General features: G+C 45.4%; 2 long non-coding RNA genes across 2 annotated transcripts in view; both read right to left on the minus strand.

Annotated features, from left to right (window-relative positions):
- LOC310671712 overlaps positions 1-22,629 on the minus strand; it is a 129,352-nt gene that overhangs the window by 14,199 nt on the left and 92,524 nt on the right. The gene's annotated exons all lie outside the window — the stretch shown is intronic.
- Positions 1,203-13,818, minus strand: LOC310671765. The gene is made up of 4 exons (XR_014508165.1): positions 13,441-13,818; positions 12,742-12,851; positions 10,687-11,048; positions 1,203-1,678 (listed from the first exon to the last, which is right to left on the minus strand). It is a non-coding gene; the product is annotated as an uncharacterized lncRNA (long non-coding RNA).

Genomic DNA, 22,629 nt, shown 5'->3' on the forward strand with positions numbered 1-22,629 from the left:
GGTAGTTGCCCAGAGGCTGCTTTTAATAAATCTCCCTCCGTCTGCACCTCCAAAGAAACAATCTGACCGCATTCACATTAATAAAAGAGCATCTATAATAACCCTCCCAAGTCTTATAATGTTGCCAATCCACATTCTGTGGTTTTGAAAAAACAAAACCAAAAAACGAAGGCTCAGATATTGAATGAAAAGTATATATGTTTTGCCATTGGCTTTGGTGGGATCAGGAGCAGTCTATTTTTGTGCAGCGTTTTCAAACTAGAATCGTGTGACTTCCGGCACTTGATAGCTGAAAGTAGATCCATTCTTGTTACATCCAGAGCAAAGAGGGCTGCAAGTTTTTAAAGTATCCCCCCACTCTTCTGACAGTCAGTGGGTGTGACCAGGCAGGTAGAAAAGGGCAGCTCTTGGGAGGGTACGTGTTCACTCTGGAGCAGAAACAAGATAGAATTTGGTGGGACCTGGCAAAGAGGGACACTATGAAATTTGGTAGAGCCTAGGGACGCGGGTGGCCCTGTGGGTTAAACCACAGAGCCTAGGACTTGCCGATCAGAAGGTCGGCGGTTCGAATCCCCGCAACGGGGTGAGCTCCCGTTGCTCAGTCCCTGCTCCTGCCAACCTAGCAGTTCGAAAGCACGTCAAAGTGCAAGTAGATAAATAGGTACTGCTCCGGCGGAAAGGTAAATGGCGTTTCCATGTGCTGCTCTGTTTCGCCAGAAGAGGCTTAGTCATGCTGGCCACATGACTCGGAAGCTGTACGCCGGCTCCCTCAGCCAATAGAGCGAGATGAGCGCCGCAACCCCAGAGTTGGTCACGACTGGATCTAATTGTCAGGGGTCCCTTTACCTTTACCTTTACCTAGGGAGACAATAAAACATCATTTCCTACTCTGCACTGCATTGGTTTTTGTGCAGTGCTGTTTCCATTCCATTGCAGTTCATCTTCTGCATTATTGGTCTCCCTGCCCACTGTGGTGAATTCATGCAACTTATGTACTTTACGTAATTAATTATCTAAATCGTGTAACCGCATTGTCATTGTGATGAACCCAGCATCCTGCTCTCACAGTAGCTAACTTATGGGAAGCCCGAAAGTAGGACTTGAGCACATCAGCCCTCTTTCCTCCTATGGCTTCTGGCAACTGTAATTCAGAAGCATACGGCCTCCATCAGTGGAGACAAAACATAGACGCCATGGCTAGGAGTGATTGAGAGCTTTATTGTCCACAGATTTGCCCAGTCTTCTTTTAAAACCATCCAGTTGGGTGGCAATCAGCACCTCTTGTGGCAGTGAGTTCCATAATCCAACAATTTATTATTTGTACCCCGCCCATCTGGCTGGGTTTCCCCAGCCACTCTGGGTGGCTTCCAACAAAGATTAAAAATACATTAAAAAGTCACACATTAAAAACTTCCCTAAACAGGGCGGGCACCACTACTGAGAAGGCCTTCTGCCTGGTTCCCTTTAGCTTTGCTTCTTGCAGTGAGGGAACTGCCAGAAGGCCCTCGGAGCTGGACCTCAGTGTCCGAGCAGAACGATGGGGGTGAAGATGCTCCTTCAGGTATATTGGGCCGAGGCCGTCTTTTTGTCTAAATCTTCCAACATTCAGGTTGATTAGATGCAGATGCTTCTCTCTGGGTACCTAATGTTGGGTCTGTTCTCTCGTACAACCGCTTACCTGAATAAAGCAAATATTGCAAAGCGTGTTCTCCTTCATGGAGAGCATGTGTTGCGGTGGGGTCTGCTGAGCCACCCCTCTGTTACCAGGCAGGGTCTCTAAAGATGGCCTGGGGCAGTGATTGGTTCACTGGGTTGCTGGGGTAAAAGTTATGTTGCAATTTTGGTGGGAGGGGTAAAAAGGTTTAAATACTCTGCACGCAGCCTTGTACTTTCTCTTTTGCTGCGTGCAACGGATCACCCGCCCACCCGCCCTAGAGTAAGGGGTTGTTGCGTTGACCTTGCTATGCCTGTCATGGGGGTCGTCTGCCTTTGAGCAGGGGCCTGGTAGGAATTTTTCCACCTGGCAAATTGGCTGGCTGGGTGGTTTTTGCCTACTGTGTAGCAAATCGTCACAACTTGTAAGGTTGTGGTTAGGCATTGGTTATAAATCTGGTGGAAGAGGGGTCAGGATAGGCTGTGCCTGCCCCTCCATGGTTGCTGCGGAAAGGGAATTCCGTTAAAGGAATCCTGGGGCTTGCCATCTTTTCGTCCAATCCCTGGAATGGGACTAGGGCCGGCAAGCCTTTGGGGAGCAGGCGGATGAGAATTGAGGGTTTGTGTCTCAGCTCCAATGCCTCCCCGACTTGCTTTCCCCCGCACTGTCTTTCGGTGGTGCCCGGAAGTCAGTTCTGTCCCCAGGCGGAGGGACAGATAGTCTTAACCAATGCCTAAACAACCACTCACGGTTTGTATTTGAATAAAGTTGTGGCCAAAATCATGCCAAAAATCTTAAACAAAAATTACGTGTCTGTTGTGAGTTATTTGGGGGGTGGATTGGGGACCTCGACACGCAAAAACTCAACAACAACAACAGCAGCAGCAGCAGCAGTAGCATCCCACCGTGGGTCTCCTCCAAAGGAAACCAGAACCTATAGCATGGTCCCTCGAGGAAGTGGTGAGCACACAGTGCTGCAGCAAAATGAAATACAGTGGTACCTCGGGTTAAGAACTTAATTCATTCTGGAGGTCCGTTCTTAACCTGAAACTGTTCTTAACCTGTATTACCACCTTATCTAATGAGGCCTCCTGCTGCTGCAGCGCCACCTGAGCCTGATTTCTGTTCTCATCCTGAAGCAAAGTTCCTAATCCGGGGTACTATTTCTGGGTTAGCGGAGTCTGTAACCTGAAGCGTCTGTAACCTGAAGCGTCTGTAACCCGAGGTACCACTGTACCGTCCATGTTCTGCTCTGGCTCCCACATTCCATTTCTTGAGCAGAAGATAACCATCTTGTGTGAGCGAAGAAAAGGTCGAAGCAAATGGATGAACTCAATCCTTAGAGCTGGACTTTCCACCACAAAAAGGCAAAGCTGAAACACACACACACACACCCCACCCCCAAGAAGGGGAGTGAGTGCAACTTGCTGGAGGCCATGGAAGAGCTAGGGTTGGAACGCAAGTGCTTCCACTGGAAGGTCATATGCAGGAAGAGATAACTAGGCCATTCCTGTCCGTCCATCCACACCCTCGATGGGCGTTTTATAGAGTCACAAACAGATAGGAATTCCTGAGACTCTGCATCTCTAGGTATTTATGATGCTAATCGCTCTAGCATATGACTGCCTCAGGGCAATGATATGCCTGCTTTGAGCAGCATTAAGAGACACAGCCCAAGAGTCTTGCAGCACTTTAAAAAGACTGAGAAATTGGATTGGACAGAAGTTTTCATAGATTAGAATCCATTTTGTGTTTGTTGGGCGTGAGGGAGGAATTGTAAGAGATGGCGCTGCAAGGACAGGCCAATACAGTGGTACCTCGGGTTACAAACACCTCGGGTTACAAACACTTCGGGTTACAGACTCCGCTAACCCAGAAATACTAACTCGGGTTAAGAACTTTACCTCAGGATGAGAACAGAAATTGTGCGCTGGTGGTGCGGTGGCAGCGGGAGGCCCCATAAGCTAAAGTTGTACCTCAGGTTAAGAACAGTTTCAGATTAAGACCAGACCTCCAGAACAAATTAAGTTCATAACCAGAGGTACCACTGTAATGCCATTTATGACAGTTCAATTGAAGCCTAAGATTGATGTGGATGTTTTATGTTATTAAGGGGAAAGCAACTGGGATTCCTCATATTCACTTTCATATAAGTGTGTGTATTTAATGTGTTTAATGCATAGCTGCCTTCAATGTACAAATATATATTCCTAGGGCAGCTTATATAACAAACCCTTGAAGTGTCCCTATTTTCCAGGGACGGTCCTAGATTTACAGAAGCCGTTCCGATTTCTGATTTGATTCCGGAATGTCCTGCTTTTCCTTAGGATGTCCCTATTTTCACCGGAGAAATGTTGGAGGGTGTGGAATTATGCGACCCCTGAGCTGAAGAGATAAATAACTATACAACCTTTAGAAGACATCTGAAGGCAGCCCTGCATAAGGAAGTTTTTAAATGTTTTATTATGATTTTTTTATATGTTGGAAGCTGCCCTGAGTGGCTGGAGCAACCCAGTAAGCTGGGTGGTATATAAAACAACAACAACAATGGAATAGGGTGTTTCCGTTTTCATCAGAGAAATGTTGGAGGGTATGATCTAAATCAAGTTACAACAGGAGAATTCCAGTACACAGCCTTTGAAAAAATGCCCAGATTTGGTGAATTGTCATTGTTTGGACTGCTTATTGTTGCTTTTAAAAGGTAAGCGGAAAGTTAAACGGCGTTTCCATGCGCTGCTCTGGTTTTGGTGTTCTGTTGCGCCAGAAGCGGCTTAGTCATGCTGGCCACATGACCCAGACAAACTGTCTGTGGACAGATGATGGCTCCCTTGGCCTTTAAAGCAAGATGAGCGCCACAACCCCAGAGTCGTCTGCGACTGGACTTAACTGTCAGGGGTCATTACCTTTTTTTTAAAAAAAGGATCCCTGGACGGTTATGTCTAGTCAAAGGCGGCTATGGGGTTGCAACGCTCATCTTGCCTTCAGGCCAAGGGATCTAGTGTTCGTCTGCAGACAGCTTTCCGGTTCATGTGGCCAGCATGACTAAACCGCTTCTGGTGCAATGGAAACCAGAGCGCACGGAAATGCCATTTACCTTCCCGCTGCAGCGGGACCTATTTATCTACTTGCACTGGTGTGCTTTTGAACTGCTAGGTTGGCAGGAGCTGGGACCAAGCAACAGGAGCTCACTCCGTCGCGGGGATTCGAACCACCGACCTTCTGATTGGCAAGCCCAAGTGGCTCAGCAGTTTAGGCCACAGGCACCTGATGATAGATAAGTGGCAGGGGAGAGATAATGCTTGGGATCGGACCCTTTGGGTCCCTTGGATCGCTACAATTCTCTGATTCTGTGTCATTGGCATGCAATCCTTCCTGCCTTTAGACCTTATTCCTTTCAGTTCCTTCTCTGCCGTAAATCAATACTGTACGACAGGTTTTCTCTACCCCCGCCTTCCCATTCCAGCCATAAGTAATATGCCGTGTCTGTTTTGGAAGAGCCTCCTTTAGAAAGCAGCCATGTATTTTGAAATCTACTGGTGCCATCTTGTCTGTTTGACAGCTTTTGCTTTCCTGGAATTTTTCCTGCGCTCGCCGCCAATTCTGAGACACAAGTTGAGTCATAATGATGGAATGGCCAGCCAACTCTCCTCCTGCTCCCCACACAGTCCAATTCAAGGTGAATCCTGATAGCTGGTGCATGAGGAGACTGGCCACATGCTGGAAATTCCTTGCTAAATTAAGTTGCTAGTTCATCAAAAACATCCTCCCAAGCATGCACAGGATGTATTAAGTTATGGTGGGGTAAGGGATCAGCTTGTCACACTGACATTTCGGCTCCTTGGCAGAAAGAGCTGAATCTGGTTATCTCTTTCAAGAAACTGGATCTGCAAAGGGTCACGCTGCAATAAATTGGTGTAACTAGAAACCTCTCTCCAGGCCTATGGATGTCTGATGACAACTTTGCTTTATGCTCCCTGCCCAGAAACAGCGACATATAAAATACGGTGGTACCTCCGGTTACAGACGCTTCAGGTTACAGACTCCGCTAACCCAGAAATAATACCTCAGGTTAAGAACTTTGCTTCAGGATGAGAACAGAAATCATGCGGCGGCGACAGCAGGAGACCCCATTAGCTAAAGTGGTTAAGAACAGTTTCAGGTTAAGAACGGACCTCCAGAACGAATTAAGTTCTTAACCTGAGGTACCACTGTGCGCATTATGTGCTGGCAAGCAGCAACAAGTCTCAGCTTAATTAAATCAATCAGGAGAGGGGGAAAGTGTTGGGTGCTTGTTGGTTTCAGAGAAAGTATCTAAGATGCTGTGTTCTTGGCAGCGACTGGTCGTTCACTGTGCACTTTTAAGCGTGTATAATTCACTGGCTCAAGCTGTGGCGTAATTTTAAGCTTGCGTGTGTGTTTGTTGACACTGGCTCTGCCTCCTGCCCCATTAAAACCCCACCCACAGAAGAGGAAGACGCCATCCCTTGAGCGAAATGTACACTATCAAACAGGAAAGCACTTCATCCATTAGAAGCCCTCCTGTGTGGAATTCCTGTGATAAAGCGTACAAATGAGTAGCTATGCAGAAAACGTGTTTGCTTGATGGTTTAAAAAAGGTCTTTTTAGGCTGCCTTTATAAGGGTAAAAACCCTTTCAAGGCAGCTTACAAATAAAATAGAATAAAATGCAGCTGCAAAACTTTTTTATGCTCATAGAATCGTAGAGTTGGAAGGGACCGAGAAGATCATCTAGTCCAACCCCTGCAATGCAGGAATCTTTTGCCCAATGTGGGTGTGGTGATCACACAGGGTCCCCGGACGTTTGACGGTCTATTGATCCCTGTGCCACCACTGTGATTGCCTCTTCGCTGCCACCAACCCGTTTCTCTCGGGTACACACGGAGTCCAGACAGTTGTTAACATTAACAAATGATCAAGTTTATTTTTATAAGCATGAACAAGTTTAAGGTTTCAGTTAATTTTTCTTGTCAGTTTCTTAATCTTAGTTCCTTTATTGTCCTATACATTCCTAACAACTTCAAACTGATTATCCCAACTATCTATCTGACTCATAGAATCATAGAATCATAGAGTTGGAAGAGACCACAAGGGCCATCGAGTCCAACACCCTGCCAAGCAGGAAACACCATCAGAGCACTCCTGACATATGGTTGTCAAGCCTCTGCTTAAAGACCTCCAAAGAAGGAGACTCCACCACACTCCTAGGACTCCACCTAACAGTTCCTCTCACTCTCTCACCACACAACTCGACCAACCCACAGACTTATCCTCCCTCTTCCTTCTCCAACTCCCAACTGACTTCCAAACAACTCCAACTCTAACTCCTCCCCTTGGGTTCCCACTGGCCAATCACTTCACACTCATTTAACCCGTTCCTTATAACCCACCTAGGAGGCAAACGCCACAGTGGGGCTCAAACCCACGACCCTGAAAATGAGAGTGGAAGGCACGTGGTGGGAATGTAAAAAAGTAAAAAGTTTCTGGGCAATGATATATAATGAGATGAAAAAGATGTTGAAATATACATTTATTAAGAAACCAGAAGCATTCTTACTTGCCATTGTTGGAGATGATATTAATAGACAGGATTGTAAGTTGTTTTTATATGCAGTGACGGCGGCAAGAATATTACTGGCACAAAAATGGAAGCAAGAAGAATTACTGACGAAAGAAGAATGGCGGATGAAGTTAATGGAATATGCAGAATTAGATAAATTAACAGGAAGGATTCGAAACCTGCAGGACCAGAGATTCTTAGAAGATTGGAGTAAATATAGGAACTATTTGAAAAGCAATTGTAATGAACAGATTACGCTTATAGGACTGCAAGAATGAGGACTATTTGAAATATTGCACGAAAGAATATGAAGAGAATTATTAGTTAATGATAATTAAGAGTAATAGAGAAATTAAGAAATGCAGAATAAGTGATAAAGAACGGAAAATCATCAGAGGTTGTTGACAGAAGTCTAAAATATTGTATAAGATAAGAAGTTATGTTAAAGAATTGTTAAAAATGATATGTAAAAAAACCAATAAAAATGTATATATAAAAAAAGAAAAGAAAATGAGAGTGGAAGGCACAATGTTTCACATGGGGTGGAACTGTAAAAAAATAAATAAAGGAATTCTGGGAGGTAATTTATAATGAGCTCAAAAAGATGTTTAAGATCTCCTTTGCAAACAACAACAACAACCCTGAAGCCTTTCTTTTGGGCATAATGGGCTCGGATATTCCTAAACAGGTGAGGAAGATATTTTTATATGCTACTGTAGCAGCAAGAATGTCAATAGACAGAAACTGGAAAGGTGATTCAATTCTGACTAAACTGAAATGACAGTCGAAACTGCTAGAGTATGCAGAACTAGCAATGATGATGGGAAAACTAAGAGACCGCACTGAACAAACATTTATTAAAGAAAGGGGCATGTAAAAAAAATATCTTAGGGAGCACTGTAAAAATCTGAAGTCGTTGGCAGGCCCAGAATGACTTCTGTGGAACAGTAGAAAATCTTAGGAAAATAAGACAATTGTGATATGTTATGATTGAAAATGAAAAGTGTGTTATATCAAATATGTTGTGGACCCATGATGGGGTGACCGGAAGTCGCTATAGAAATTATGTAATTAATTTTTGATAAGGTGTATTATTCTTTTGATGACTGTTTGTTTGCTTTTTAATCTCAATAAAGCATAAAATAAAATAAAATAAAATAAAATAAAATAAAATAAAATGAGAGTTTCATGTTCTACAGACCGAGCTATCCACCAGCTGTCAATTTTTATTTTTTTAAAAAAGATGGAAGACAGCTAGTCAAAAATGCAGTGGTACCTTGGGTTACATACGCTTCAGGTTACATATGCTTCAGGTTACAGACTCCACTAACACAGAAATAGTACCTCAGGTTAAGAACTTTGCTTCAGGATGAGAACAGAAATCGTGCTCTGGCAGCGTGGCAGCAGCAGGAGGCCCCATTAGCTAAAGTGGTGCTTCAGGTTAAGTACAGTTTCAGGTTAAGAACGGACCTCCGGAACGAATTAAGTGCTTAACCTGAGGTACCACTGTACAACAAACATCCGGCACAAAAAAATTACGAAAAATACATTTCATGACTTTGAAAAAACCCATCAGCAGAAGAACCAAATCAGGAGAAGCAGATAGCAGCAGCAACAACAACAAGGCCTTTGCCAACATGGTGACCCCCCAAGATGCTACCAGGCTCCAATGTCCATCAGCCCAAGCCAGCATGATGAATGATCACAGGTGATGGGAGTTGGAATCAAAGCACCCGGAAGGGGGTTTCTGAAAACCACGGGAGGGCAGGGTAACTATTGTGCTCAGGTTCTGCTTGAGAGTTTCCCACAGGCATCGAGTTGGCTGCTGTGAGAACAGGATGTTGGACTCGATGAGACACTGGAGTGGCCCAACATGCTCTTCTTACATCCTTATGAGGGCATCAGGTTGGCAAAAGCTGCTTTGGGACTTCCGTAAACAACTGGAGCGATCGGGTCGGCTGGAGCTCAGCTGGCAAAACAGTGGTACCTCAGGATACATATGCTTCAGGTTACAGACTCCGCTAACCCAGAAATAGTGCTTCAGGTTAAGAACTTTGCTTCAGGATGAGAACAGAAATCATGCTCCGGTGGCCCCGCTGCAGCAGGAGGCCCCATCAGCTAAAGTGGTGCTTCCGGTTAAGAAGAGTTTCAGGTTAAGAACAGACCTCCGGAACGAATTAAGTACTTAACCCGAGATTACCACTGTATCTCCTAGAGAACATAGGGACTATCGTTTTCTCCATGACATCAGATGTAAGTGACTACTGCTACCATTACCTTTGGTGAATGTGTGGATTCCCTACACAACAGATGGGAAGAATCTACTCATATCTTATCCATTTCTGCAGCTCGACAGAAATGCACCCTACATAATTGGATAGCTCAGCTGGTTAGAGCGTGGTGCTGATGATACCAAGGTCGCAGGTTTGATCCCCATATGGGACAGTGGTATTTTCCTGCATTGCAGGAGGTTGGACTCTATGGTCCTTGGGGTCCCTTCCGACTCTATGATTCTATGATCTCCCCTGTAACAGCAGCCATACTCCATGCTGGCATAAATGCTCATTAACTGGGTCCTTTTCTGTGCGTCATCCTGAAAAGCACTGGCAATAATAATAATAATAATAATAATAATAATAATAATAATAATAATAATTTATTTATATCCTGCCCATCTGGCTGGGTTTCCCCAGCCACTCTGGGCAGCTTCCAACCGAATATTAAAAATACAGCATCAGACATTAAAAACTTCCCCAAACAGTTGTCTTTTATAGGTAAAATAGTTGTTTATTGCCTTGCCATCTGCTGGGAGGGCGTTCCACAGGGCAGGCACCACTACCAAGAAGGCCCTCTGCCTGGTTCTCTGTAACCTCACTTCTCACAGCGAGGGAACTGGCAGAAGGCCCTCAGAGCTCAACCTCAGTGTCTGGGCTGAATGATGGGGGTAGAGATGCTCCTTCAGGTATAGAGGACCGAGGCCATTTAGGGCTTTAAAGGTCAGCACCAACACTCTGAATTGTGTCATACAGCCTTCTGACTCGATGAAAGGTTTATTGTGCACACCTGTGGATTATCCCTGAGTTATTACCAGTTTCAGGGATGCGGGTGGCACTGTGGTCTAAACCACTGAGTCTAGGACTTGCCGATCGGAAGGTTGGCAGTTCGAATCCCTGCGACAGGGTGAGCTCCCGTTGCTCGGCCCCAGCTCCTGCCAACCTAGCAGTTTGAATTCATATCAAAGTGCAAGTAGGTAAATAGGTACCACTCCTGTGGGAAGGTAAACAGCGTTTCCGTGTGCTGCTCTGGTTTTGCCAGAGGCAGCTTAGTCATGCTGGCCACATGACCCAGAAAAACTGTCTGTGGACAAATGTCGGCTTCCTCGGCCAGTAAAGCGAGATGAGCGCCACAACCCCAGAGTCGTTCATGACTGAATTTAACTGTCAGGAGTCCTTTACCTTTTTTATTACCAGTTTCAGTGGCTTGTAGCAATCATGGTTCCTCCCCACGGTCGTTCTGTGCACCACAGCAGTTGATTTACCACCAGAGACCTGCTTTATGTTGACATATTGATGCGGCAGGAAGAGCTGTCAATAATGCCTCCCTCCATTTCCAGCAGCTTTGCTGAAGCATCATCCATCATCAGTCACGTGTCCCCGAGCCTCACACGAGAAGGCAGGAAAAGCTTCCCTCAAGAGGCTTAATAGGTACCTTTCAGAGGGAACATTGGGAGCCATTTGCTGGGTGTTTGTTGCATGCTAATTGTCAGAGTGTCCTCTTCCTTAATGCCAGTGGAGAAAGAAGCATGGCTCCTTCAGTCCTGGAGAAGGGAAGAAATACTCCTCTCAGCTCAGCAACTCTTCTGCACAAATATAGGAAAGTGTTCTTAGCTTAAGGTTACTAGATTTCTTTTCAATGAATCCAGGGACACTTTTCAACTTCCTACTAAATTGATGGGACGTGGGTGGCGCTGTGGTCTAAACCACTGAGCCTAGGGCTTGCTGATCAGAAGGTCGGCAGTTCGAATCCCCACGACGGGGTGAGCTCCTGTTGCTCAGTCCCTGCTCCTGCCAACCTAGCAGTTTGAAAGCACGCCAGTGCAAGTAGATAAATAGGTACCGCTCCAGTGGGAAGGTAAACGGCATTTCCATGCGCTGCTCTGGTTCACCAGAAGTGGCTTAGTCATGCTGGCCACATGACCCGGAAGCTCCCTCGGCCAATAAAGCAAGATGAGTGCCGCAACCCCAGAGTCGTCCGCAACTGGACCTAACGGTCAGGGGTCCCTTTACCTTTACTAAATTGATGGATTTTGTCAGGGGACTGATTTGTAAATCTGGGGACTGTCCCCGGGAAACGGGGACGTCTGGTAACTGGCACACACTCACAGATTATGGTGCTGCTGATCTCCTGCCTTATCTGTGCTAGTTCAGACAGGATATCATGAGCCCCAGTGGAAGGTACAGTTTCATAGGGGTACAGTTACTTTACAATTCCACCACATATGATAAAATGTACCTTCTTTCTCTTTACACTTCCAGCACTTATTGGAACTTGTTTAACTAGGCTTGATCTGCATGAGAATCTGCTCAGATGCTTGGTGGTTTGTAGGTTTCAGTCTGGAGTACTAATTCAGCATGCTGGACACCTTATGCCTGGCTCTCTGGAGGGATGAAGAAGGACTCCTGTAGAACTCAAGAATCCTATTTTTTAATAATAATAATAATAATAATAATAATAATAATAATAATAATAATAATTATTTATACCATGCCCATCTGGCTGAGTTTCCCCAGTCACTCTGGGCAGCTTCCAATCAAGTGTTAAAAACAATACAGTATTAAATATTTAAAACTTCCCTAAACAGGGCTGCCTTCTCTTTTAAAGAGAAGATAGCTGCTTATTTCCTTCACATCTGAAGGGAGGGCGCCACTACCGAGAAGGCCTTCTGTCTGGTTCCCTGTAACCTCACTTCTTGCAATGAGGGAACTGCCAGAAGGCCCTCGGCGCTGGATCTCAATGTCCAGGCTGAACAATGGGGGTGGAGAGATATTAAAAGGTGTGGGTTTTGGGGGGTTTTTTTTGGAGTTGCCTCTCCCATTGTCAACATTTAGTACAGTACTTCAGTCATTAGTAGAAATTGCACAAGGTTGGTTCAAATGTTACATTACAGCTCTCTGTGAAATGAGAACAGGGAATCCCTGGTGAGGATGCATTCATGCAGAATACTGCCTAGTATGCAAAAGCTTTCCAGATACAGTGGTACCTTGGTTTTCGAAAGTAATCTGTTTTGGAAGACCATTCGAGTTCTGAAACGTTTGAAAAACCAAATTGAGCAATACATGCTCAGCGGAAGCTGTTCGACTTACAAGATGTGTTCGAAAATGGAAGCATTTGCGTTCTAAAACTGAGGTACCACTGTATATAGTTATGGTGTTCCTAGTGGCAATATTTGGTATTACAGCGGCACATCTTTAAAGCTACTACTGTATGTGCATGTCCTCCTACCATTTTACCTGTGGAGAGGATGGTTCACTTCTCTCTGTGAATGTGTTTCTAGGGTCAGTCATGTGACATTCTTCTGTGATGTGTGAATTCAGGATAGGAGAAGGAAACTAGAGTCGACCTTGAACAAAATTTCCCATAAATTTCTTGTCAACAAGAATAGAGCAGTGCATCATAGATTTCCCCTGCTGTGTGTCAGTTTAAGAAATTAAACACACCAAGGCATTTATTTGCCAGAGCAATCAATTCCCAATTATCCGTTCTCATTAGCAGAAGCGACCCTGGTGATAAACGGTTAGGATAAGCCAAACATTTAGAAAACTTGGGTACATAATTCTAATTTGGAGTCCGCTAGGTTCATTAATAGTGTTTAAAAGCTGGATATTATTTAAATTGAAAGCGTTGGTGTGTTTTTTCTTTTTCTTTTTTTCCTACTCATGCATAATAAAACAGTATAGTGATTACATATTTCACCATTAAAATTTAATTCCACTTTTTAAAGTGTTTTGTAAGTTGAGCCAAATGCTCCAGTCTATAAATTGCAAGGAGAACTCCTAGCCTGGCTTTTAGTTGGTATAATTTGAGTTACAGAGTGTGCTGGGACTTTGTCACCCTGATTGGTGATAATTTGGCAAAACAAAACCAGCTTTGAGAGTACTGAGGGAGAGGGGGGAGGTGGGAAAAGAAGGAATATTAAAAGGTCTGGTTACTGAGTTATTCCTGGAGTTGCAGGTGGCTGCTGAACATCTACATGAAACCGCTGGGTGGGGTTATCCAGAGTTTTGGAGTATGTTGTCCGCAGGATGCTGATGACGCTCAGCTCTATTTCTCCTTTGCGTCTGCAGGTGAGACAGTGGAAGTGCTGGACAAGGTCTTGCCTCAGTAATGGATTGGATGAGAGCCAACAAACAAACTCAATCCTGTGGAAATGTTCAGGGATGCAGGAGAGGATATATTGTTTGACTATATCCTTTCCAACTTGTGTTAACAAGTTCTACAATTTAGCAGAGTAACATTCCCCCTTTTAAACTTGCACAGCGGATGCATTTGCTCAGGCTCGCTAAAGCCTCTACAATAAGTTTCCTTGGTAATTTCTCCTTTAGTCCCTCATAGAAAGATAGACATGACACAGTCTTCTATAAAAGTATAAAAAGAGTTTACTTACACATTCTGTTCACAAATGGATCCCAGAAGGCAGGCTTGAGTTACAAAAGTAATATACACCTGGAAACTATCCCATAAGGAGATAGCTCCTTTGAGAGCATCTCAGACTAAGCAGATGTTGCTTCTTCAATGAATGTGGTCAGAGAGAGAGAGATGGTGGCTCACCTCTGGTCACATGTAGAGGAAGTCTGTCCCAGCCTAGGAGGAAACAGGAAGTTCCGACTGGTTGTTCCAGACATCCCCTTTTTATGTCCACTCTAGGGATGTTGTACTTGACTGCTCTGTGTTTTACATCCCCCAAATCCAGATGAGGCACTGTTAGTGGGTGGTTCCCTAGATTGGATGGGTGGGAGATTGCCTGATCTTGATAGGGTTACACTTCCTCTGAAAGACCAGGGTCGTAGCTTGGGGGCACGCCTGTATCCTTTGCTGTCCCAAAGTAGGTGTTCAACATGCTAAAGCAAGTTGCTCCTTCTTCTGCATAGCTTATTTGGTGGGGTTCAGGCTGAGAAAAGCTCATGTGGAATGCAGAGGATTGCCAAATAGCCCTCCAAGAGATGACCAGGTTGTCCCTGCTGTCTGTCTCCATGACATCCCCATCTGTCTCCATGATGCCACCAATTCCTACTAGCCTCTGTTTGGCCTGTTTTAATGCTCTCTAGCTTTTACCCTATTTTCCAGAAATATCCCCAGATTTACAGATGCCGTCCCAGTTTCTGATTTGATCCTGGAATGTCCCACTTTTTCTTAGGATGCCCCTATTTTCATCAGAGAAATGTTGGAGGGTATGGAGTTATGCGACCCCCAAGCCAAGGAGATAAATAACTATACAACCTTTAGAAGACACCTGAAGGCAGTCCTGTTTAGGAGGAGTCAACAAACTTTTTAAGCAGGGGGCCAGTCAACTGTCACTCAGACCTTGTGGGGGCCGGACTATATTTAGAAGGGGAAAAAAATGAACGAATTCCTATACCCCACAAATAACCCGGAGATGCATTTTAAATAAAAGCACACATTACATTCATGTAAAAACACCAGGCAGGCCCCACAAATAACCCAGAGATGCATTTTAAATAAAAGCACACATTCTACTCATGTAAAAACATGCTGATTACTGGACCATCCACGGGCTGGATTTAGAAGGCAATTGGGCCAGATCCAGCCCCCGGGCCTTAGTTTGCCTACCCATGCTGTATAGGGAAGGTTTGTAACGTTTTGTTATTATTATTATTTATATATGTTGGAAGCTGCCCAGAGTGGCTGGGGCAACCCAGGCAGATGGGTGTGGTAATAATAATAATAATAATAATAATAATAATAGCATTGAACATCCTTAATTTAATCAGCTGGAAGAAATATCAACAACCTCAGATATGCAGATGACACAACCTTGATGGCAGAACGTGAGGAGGAATTAAAGAACCTTTTATTGAGGGTGAAAGAGGAGAGCGCAAAATATGGTCTGAAGCTCAACATCAAAAAAACGAAGATCATGGCCACTGGTCCCATCACCTCCTGGCAAATAGAAGGAGAAGAAATGGAGGCAGTAAGAGATTTTACTTTCTTGGGTTCCATGATCACTGCAGATGGTGACAGCAGCCACGAAATTAAGAGACGCCTGCTTCTTGGGAGGAAAGCAATGACCAACCTAGACAGCATCTTAAAAAGTAGAGACATCACCTTGCCAACAAAGGCCCGTATAGTAAAAGCTATGGTTTTCCCAGTAGTGATGTATGGAAGTGAGAGCTGGAGCTGATCGCCGAAGAATTGATGCTTTTGAATTATGGTGCTGGAGGAGACTCTTGAGAGTCCCATGGACTGCAAGAAGATCAAACCTATCCATTCTTAAGGAAATCAGCCCTGAGTGCTCACTGGAAGGACAGATCGTGAAGCTGAGGCTCCAATACTTTGGCCACCTCATGAGAAGAGAAGACTCCCTGGAAAAGACCCTGATGTTGGGAAAGATGGAGGGCACAAGGAGAAGGGGACGACAGAGGATGAGATGGTTGGATAGTGTCTTCGAAGCTACACACATGAGTCTGACCAAACTGCGGGAGGCAGTGGAAGACAGAAGTGCCTGGCGTGCTCTGGTCCATGGGGTCACGAAGAGTCGGACACGACTAAACGACTAAACAACAACAACAACAACAAAATTTAATCAGAGAAATGTTGGAGGGTATACTATTCCGACCGATTGTTTTAACATTGCAAACCAGCTTTGGCCCTGAATATAGAGTCTGCACATGGTAAAGAGGGGCAGCTGGAACTCATGAAGAAACCAAGTATAGTGTTGTGTTTTACAGCCTTTCTCTGGCAATAATAGTTTCTGGCCAAATGCCCCATTCTGGCAATATTGGGTGCAGCACCATCATATAGATCCATCAGCACATAGATCTGTGCTGGACTCAATTGCAAGTCGAGAGAGGAAGACAGCCTATGATAAGTTATTGTTAAGATTACGGGGCTAGCTTTTGACCTGGAGCCTGTTACGGAATGTTGTAAAGTAATACAATAGTTTCTGGTTAACCATAGCACTGTCTTGGGATGTTCAGCTGCTCACACAACACAGCAGATAACCGGACTGCAGAAACCCCAGGTGGTATCTTTGCTTTATAGGCAATCAGCTATTGGCATCTTTCCACATTCAAATGGAAGGAAGAGGCGGGGGGGGGGCGGTTTAAGAACTGCTATGAGATTTTTCTATTCTTCTAACTCAGCATGAAAAGCCTAGAATAGTCAACACACTTAAATCAGTTGGGGGTGGGGGTGGGGGGAAGAGAGGGAAGGACCAGAATAATGGTTGCCAGATCGTAATTTTTAGAAGGTTAGGCTATTGTGCAGCTGGAGATCTTTTTATTTTTATTTTACTTTAATGGAGCGGTGTTCCTCAAATCATATAAGGGGCTATTTGGCAGGCTTAGGAACCCCCAAAGCCTTCTATTCGCTTGAGCAATGGGAAGGCTTCTAAAGGAACTCAGGGATGTTTAAAAACCAAGCTCCTCAATTTACAGATCTCCATTAAAACGGGGGGCAATGGGGATGGGGCGGTCAGGAGGATCTGAGTTAATTTCCCAAGGTTAGACATGAAACAAGGAAGAAATGCTAACCTTGAGTTTTGAGTCTCCTGGCTGAAGAGGATTCGCAAGGCTCCGTGAAAATTGAGAACAGGCTTGCGTTGCTGGAAAAATGTCTGCTACTTTGCAGAAGATTTAATATCTCCTTCACCTCCAGTGTAAATTAGCTCTGGGCACCTCAGGTGCAGCCAAGGAAATGTTTTCTGGCACTGATTTGTTGTATGTTACATCTCTGTCCTGCTTGGAGGAAGACCAGAGCAGACAGATAAATCTATCATTTAAAAGCTTGTGGGAGAGTGAAAAATATGTTTTGCCTTCTCCTGTTTTATTGAGAAGAGTACAGTATTTTCAGGCTATATCTAGTGCCTTCGCCTGTAAATTCACTTGTGGCTCTAACATGGTGTTGGAGAACTTGTTGTTGTTGTTGCTGCTGCTAGAATGCACCTCACATCAGCCCCAGTCAGGATGTCCAGTGGCCAGGGAGAAGAGTTGGAATCCTGCAACATATGGGATCCTCATAACAGAGGGTCCTGGTTGCACTCGGGACCCAAGAGCTCACTTGACAGGGTTAAAATGGGGGGAGGGTAGGAGGAGCAGGAAGTCCTGGCCACTCCCCTGGGATCACGCCAAGGGGTTTTAGCCAATAGCCAGTAGGTGGCGTGATCCCAGGGACTTTAAAAACGGCAGTGTGATGCAAGTGGGGCATTTGCTTCGCATCTGCTGAACACCTGCCCACCCTCCCTAGCTTAGGTAGAGTCGCTTGGCCTTGCTTTGGTTTGGGTCGCCTGTTTTGGAACAGGGGCTGGGTAGGAATTTTTTTCCATTTGGCAGATTGGCTTTAGCCATTTGGTTTTCGCCTACCCCTTAGCAACTTGTCACAACTTGTGAGGTGGAGGTTAGGCATTGGCTCAGTTGGATTGTGGGGAGGGGAGGTGCGGCCATCACCTGCCCCTCCAGGAATCTGGGGGTCCTGGATCTCATCCGAAGTCCGCTTGAGGGGCCATGCCAGGACCACAGGAACCCCAGGGTGAGCTTTGATTGGTCCTCATCAACCTTGCTCCCTTGTTTGGTTTACCCCATTGGACGATCACCCTGAGAGGTGGAGCCAGTTATAGTGGGGAGTCAATGCCTAAGCCAATACCACTCACATGATTCTATTTCAATAAAGTTGTGGCCAAAATTTGCCCCAAAACTTAAACTAATATAAGGGTCCCTGTGTATTTTGGGGGGGTGGGTCTTGGGGCCTCAAGACGCAACTGGAAACTGAACGTATACAAGCCCTTCTTCAGCAACAGCATAGACTACAGGTGAAACCATCTGGGAATCCATGCATGGTATTAGCCTCACTGGGTAGTGAGGCCTGTGGTGCTCCCAGTAGATTCTCCTGAGTGTTCAATTTTAATTTGAAACAAGCAAACAAGAACACAGTTTGGTGTTATAAAAATTTTAAGGTCTCAAATTTAGAATAAATATTCATAAATGTGCACGTATCTAAATATATGAACCATGTGTCTGAAATAGTACAGGAGAGCAATCCTGATGCCATTTTGACTCTCCGAATGATCTCAAATATTCCTCTGCAGTAAGGGAGGCAAATGGGGAAAGCCTTCCCATTGTCTTTTCGCTTACAAATCCTGTCTTAGGGGCATATTTGTGTATGAATAGGGTGAGCCTGTGACCTGGATTCAGGAACGAAAGTATTAATCATCACAAAAGAATGGCCAGGCTGCCCAGATAATGCAACCAATGACCATTATTAGGTATCCTGGCAGGCAGGATTTCTGCTGTAGACTGCCTCCTTCTGTGATGTATGTATGATATTTGGGAGGGTCTTGGGCTACAGGGCGGGCAATTTCAGAAGTCTATATAAGGGCTTGCACACCATTGTTGTGGGTTTCTCCTGTTGCAACAGTTCTCATTGGTGTGGGTACCCTGTTGCAACAGTCTAATAAAGATCAGGCTTACGAATCGCTTTGCTTCTCAATATTCTCTGGTTGGCCTCTGTTATTTTCTCCTACTGATAGGGAATCCACTTAAGGACTCTATACAGGCTCCAGAATACCCCATAAGGGAAAGGGAGCAGTTTTTCTTAAAACACTGCTTGGAATGAGAGATGAGTGAATCTGTCGGTTTTGTTTCTTGATTTTACCAATCTCAGGTTCAGTTCTGCACATGTGGATGTTAGGGACTGGCTGGGTGAGGAGGAGCGGTAGAAGTCTCCTGACCAAGAGGCCCCCAGGGAAAGCACAGAGGGAGAGAATTTGGATCCTGGCTCCTGGTGGTGGGAAACCAGCCACACCCCAGAGGAGGGGAAGAGCTGGGACATGCTGGAGGCTGAGAGCTTAGAGGAAGATGAAGAAGAGGAAACAGGCAGGTGCCCCAGTCCACAGGACTCAGACTTGGCAATGGCATTTGCAGGCCACCGCTGAACATGGCAACTAGTGCATGTTACCAAGCAGAGAGCTAGGCAAAAATAGAGAGGGGCTCTTTGGGCTCACTGTAGACAGAGGGAAGGGCACAACAGTTCAAGAAGGACACTGACAAACTGGAACGTGTCCAGAGGAGGGCAACCAAAATGGTCAAAGGCCTGGAAACGATGCCTTATGAGGAACGGCTAAGGGAGCTGGGCATGTTTAGCCTGGAGAAGAGGAGGTTAAGGGGTGATATGATAGCCATGTTCAAATATATAAAAGGATGTCACATAGAGGAGGGAGAAAGGTTGTTTTCTGCTGCTCCAGAGAAGCGGACATGGAGCAATGGATCCAAACTACAAGAAAGAAGATTCCACCTAAACATTAGGAAGAACTTCCTGACAGTAAGAGCTGTTCGACAGTGGAATTTGCTGCCAAGGAGTGTGGTGGAGTCTCCTTCTTTGGAGGTCTTTAAGCAGAGGCTTGACAACCATATGTCAGGAGTGCTCTGATGGTGTTTCCTGCTTGGCAGGGGGTTGGACTCGATGGCCCTTGTGGTCTCTTCCAACTCTATGATTCTATGACAAACAGAGAGCTAGAGAGGGAAAGGTGGGTTACAAGCCAGTCTGGGCAACTGCTTTATCTAGACAGGAGCAACACTTGGAAGTTTCCCATATAGTCTCTGTTCTGCTCCCTTAATAATGAAGCCATCTGTAAGTTGGGATGTGGGTGGTGCTGTGGGTTAAACCACAGAGCCTAGGACTTGCCAATCAGAAGGTCGGCGGTTCGAATCCCCGTGACGGGGTAAGCTCCCGTTGCTCAGTCCCTGCTCCTGCCAACCTGCTGGCCACATGACCCGGAAGCTGTACGCCGGCTCCCTCGGCCAATAAAGCGAGATGAGCGTGCAACCCCAGAGTCGGTCACGACTGGACCTAATGGTCAGGGGTCCCTTTTATCTGTAAGTTAGTCGGTGTTTCCCGGTCTTTCTCTGATCTGCGAATGACCTGTTCTCCTTGGACTTGGCTATACAGCTGCAAATAAAACATTTTAAATGTGTTTTAAGTGCAATATACAATGTGACACTAGGTGAACCATAAGGAAAATTCAATGTATTTTTAAAAACACTTTTTTATATAAATCTATTTCAGAATGGTTTTTATCTGTGTGTACAGTGGTACCTCGGGTTACATACGCTTCAGGTTAAAGACGCTTCAGGTTACAGACTCTGCTAACCCAGAAATATTACCTTGGGTTAAGAACTTTGCTTCAGGATGAGAACAGAAATCGTGCTCCGATGGCGCAGTGGCAGCAGGAGGCCCCATTAGCTAAAGTAGTGCTTCAGGTTAAGAACAATTTCTGGTCAAGAACAGACCTCCAGAACAAATTAAGTTCTTAACCCGAGGTACCACTGTCGATTCCACCCGACTCCCTGACAGCGGATTCATTCTGAACACTTGTGTGCAATTTTTTTTTTTTTTGCAAAGCAATTTCCCTAATTATCACGCACACACACACACACACACACACATTTGCCAATACAGGAATGCATACACACGCTTTACGCTAGCAAATGCATTTTTGCACATATTACTTACCTCGAGTGCTGCGCTGCAAAATTCACAGAAGTGTGCATTTCAAAGGATGGCTCTCATAACGTTTGAAAATGTGAGCAAAGCAAATTTGCTTTTAAATGTGAACTGAAACAAATTTATCCCCTGTCCTACTCAAACGTTTCTTTGTACTGGGTCAAAAGGAACCCTTGCTTCCCTGAGGATATGACCACATCTGGGGGAAAGGAAGCCTTGAAGCTTGAAGCTGGACATGATAGCTTTTTAGGGAGGGAGTTTGTGGTGTGGAGGCCTGCAGCTATGTTCTAAAATAGTCCACCCTGATGAAATCTGTGCCACTCACTTCTTTCTGGCTGTGTGGCTCGACCGTGAGAAAAGCCAGTGTGTTAGACCCCACCTATATGCTTGTGCAGGGACGCGGGTGGCGCTGTGGGTTAAAGCCTCAGCGCCTAGGGCTTGCCGATCGAAAGGTCGGCGGTTCGAATCCCTGCGGCGGGGTGCACTCCCATTGTTCGGTCCCAGCGCCTGCCAACCTAGCAGTTCGAAAGCACTCTCGGGTGCAAGTAGATAAATAGGGACCGCTTACTAGCGGGAAGGTAAACAGCGTTTCTGTGTGTGGCTCTGGCTCGCCAGAGCAGCTTCGTCACGCTGGCCACGTGACCCGGAAGTGTCTCCGGACAGCGCTGGCCCCCGGCCTATAGAGTGAGATGGGCGCACAACCCTAGAGTCTGTCAAGACTGGCCCGTACGGGCAGGGGTACCTTTACCTTTACCTTTATATGCTTGTGCAAGTCATACACAGTCTCCAGCTGTGTGGGATCACACCACGGGCAGAGGACTTCCATGTGGCTGTGGCTGTGGCTGCATTCGAAGAGCACTGACATCAGTAGTCCATTGATACATTGCTAAGGCTTCATCATTGCCCTACAACTGTCAAGGCTGCCCCTGCTATCCTAATCGTGTCTCCAAAATGATTGGCATGCTGTTGCCATGTTTCTTCCTCTGCTACCAGATTTTCTCCCGAAAGTTTGCTGGAATCTTAAGTTCTCTCTATAAAATTCAAAAGCAGCTTGACCTTTGCGTTTCCTGTTTTTGGCTTGCTCCAGTGAGGGCCCTGTCCAGAATCCACTGAAATGAGCGAAAAATAAAAATAATAAAGCTCCCAGTGGGTTTCGTCGGATTCGAGCCAGGCTTTATATAATTTGAGGATGGATGTAAATTAAACCAAAGTGGTGATTGTTTGCATATGTGCGCATGGTACTTATTCTGAGAAGCTGTTTGAATAGAGTTGGGAAACGTCACTGCAACGCTGCCTTAGTGTCAGGTTTGCACGCACGGGTTCCCTGATTTAGGTGCCCTAGGTGTGCTGAGATCTGCCTACAAATCTCTTGCTTTTGTGCAGGGATGTCTGCATGGATCGTGTCATCTTGCAGCTTAGTCACTCCGTAGTATGCGGTGGAGCCATGTTGCTGGTCTGTTCTCGTTTAAGAGCGACAATGAAACAATAACAGCAATTTATTTATTTATACCCCGCCCATCTGGCTGGGTTTCCCCAGCCACTCTGGGTGGCTTACAACAAAATACAGTAAAAATACAGTTAAACATCAAACGTTAGAAGAAGAAGAAGAAGAAGAAGAAGAAGAAGAAGAAGAAGAAGAAGAAGAAGAAGAAGAAGAAGAGGAG

Source organism: Podarcis tiliguerta (assembly GCF_965153285.1).
Source record: "Podarcis tiliguerta genome assembly, chromosome: 2".
Lineage (NCBI taxonomy): Eukaryota > Metazoa > Chordata > Lepidosauria > Squamata > Lacertidae > Podarcis > Podarcis tiliguerta.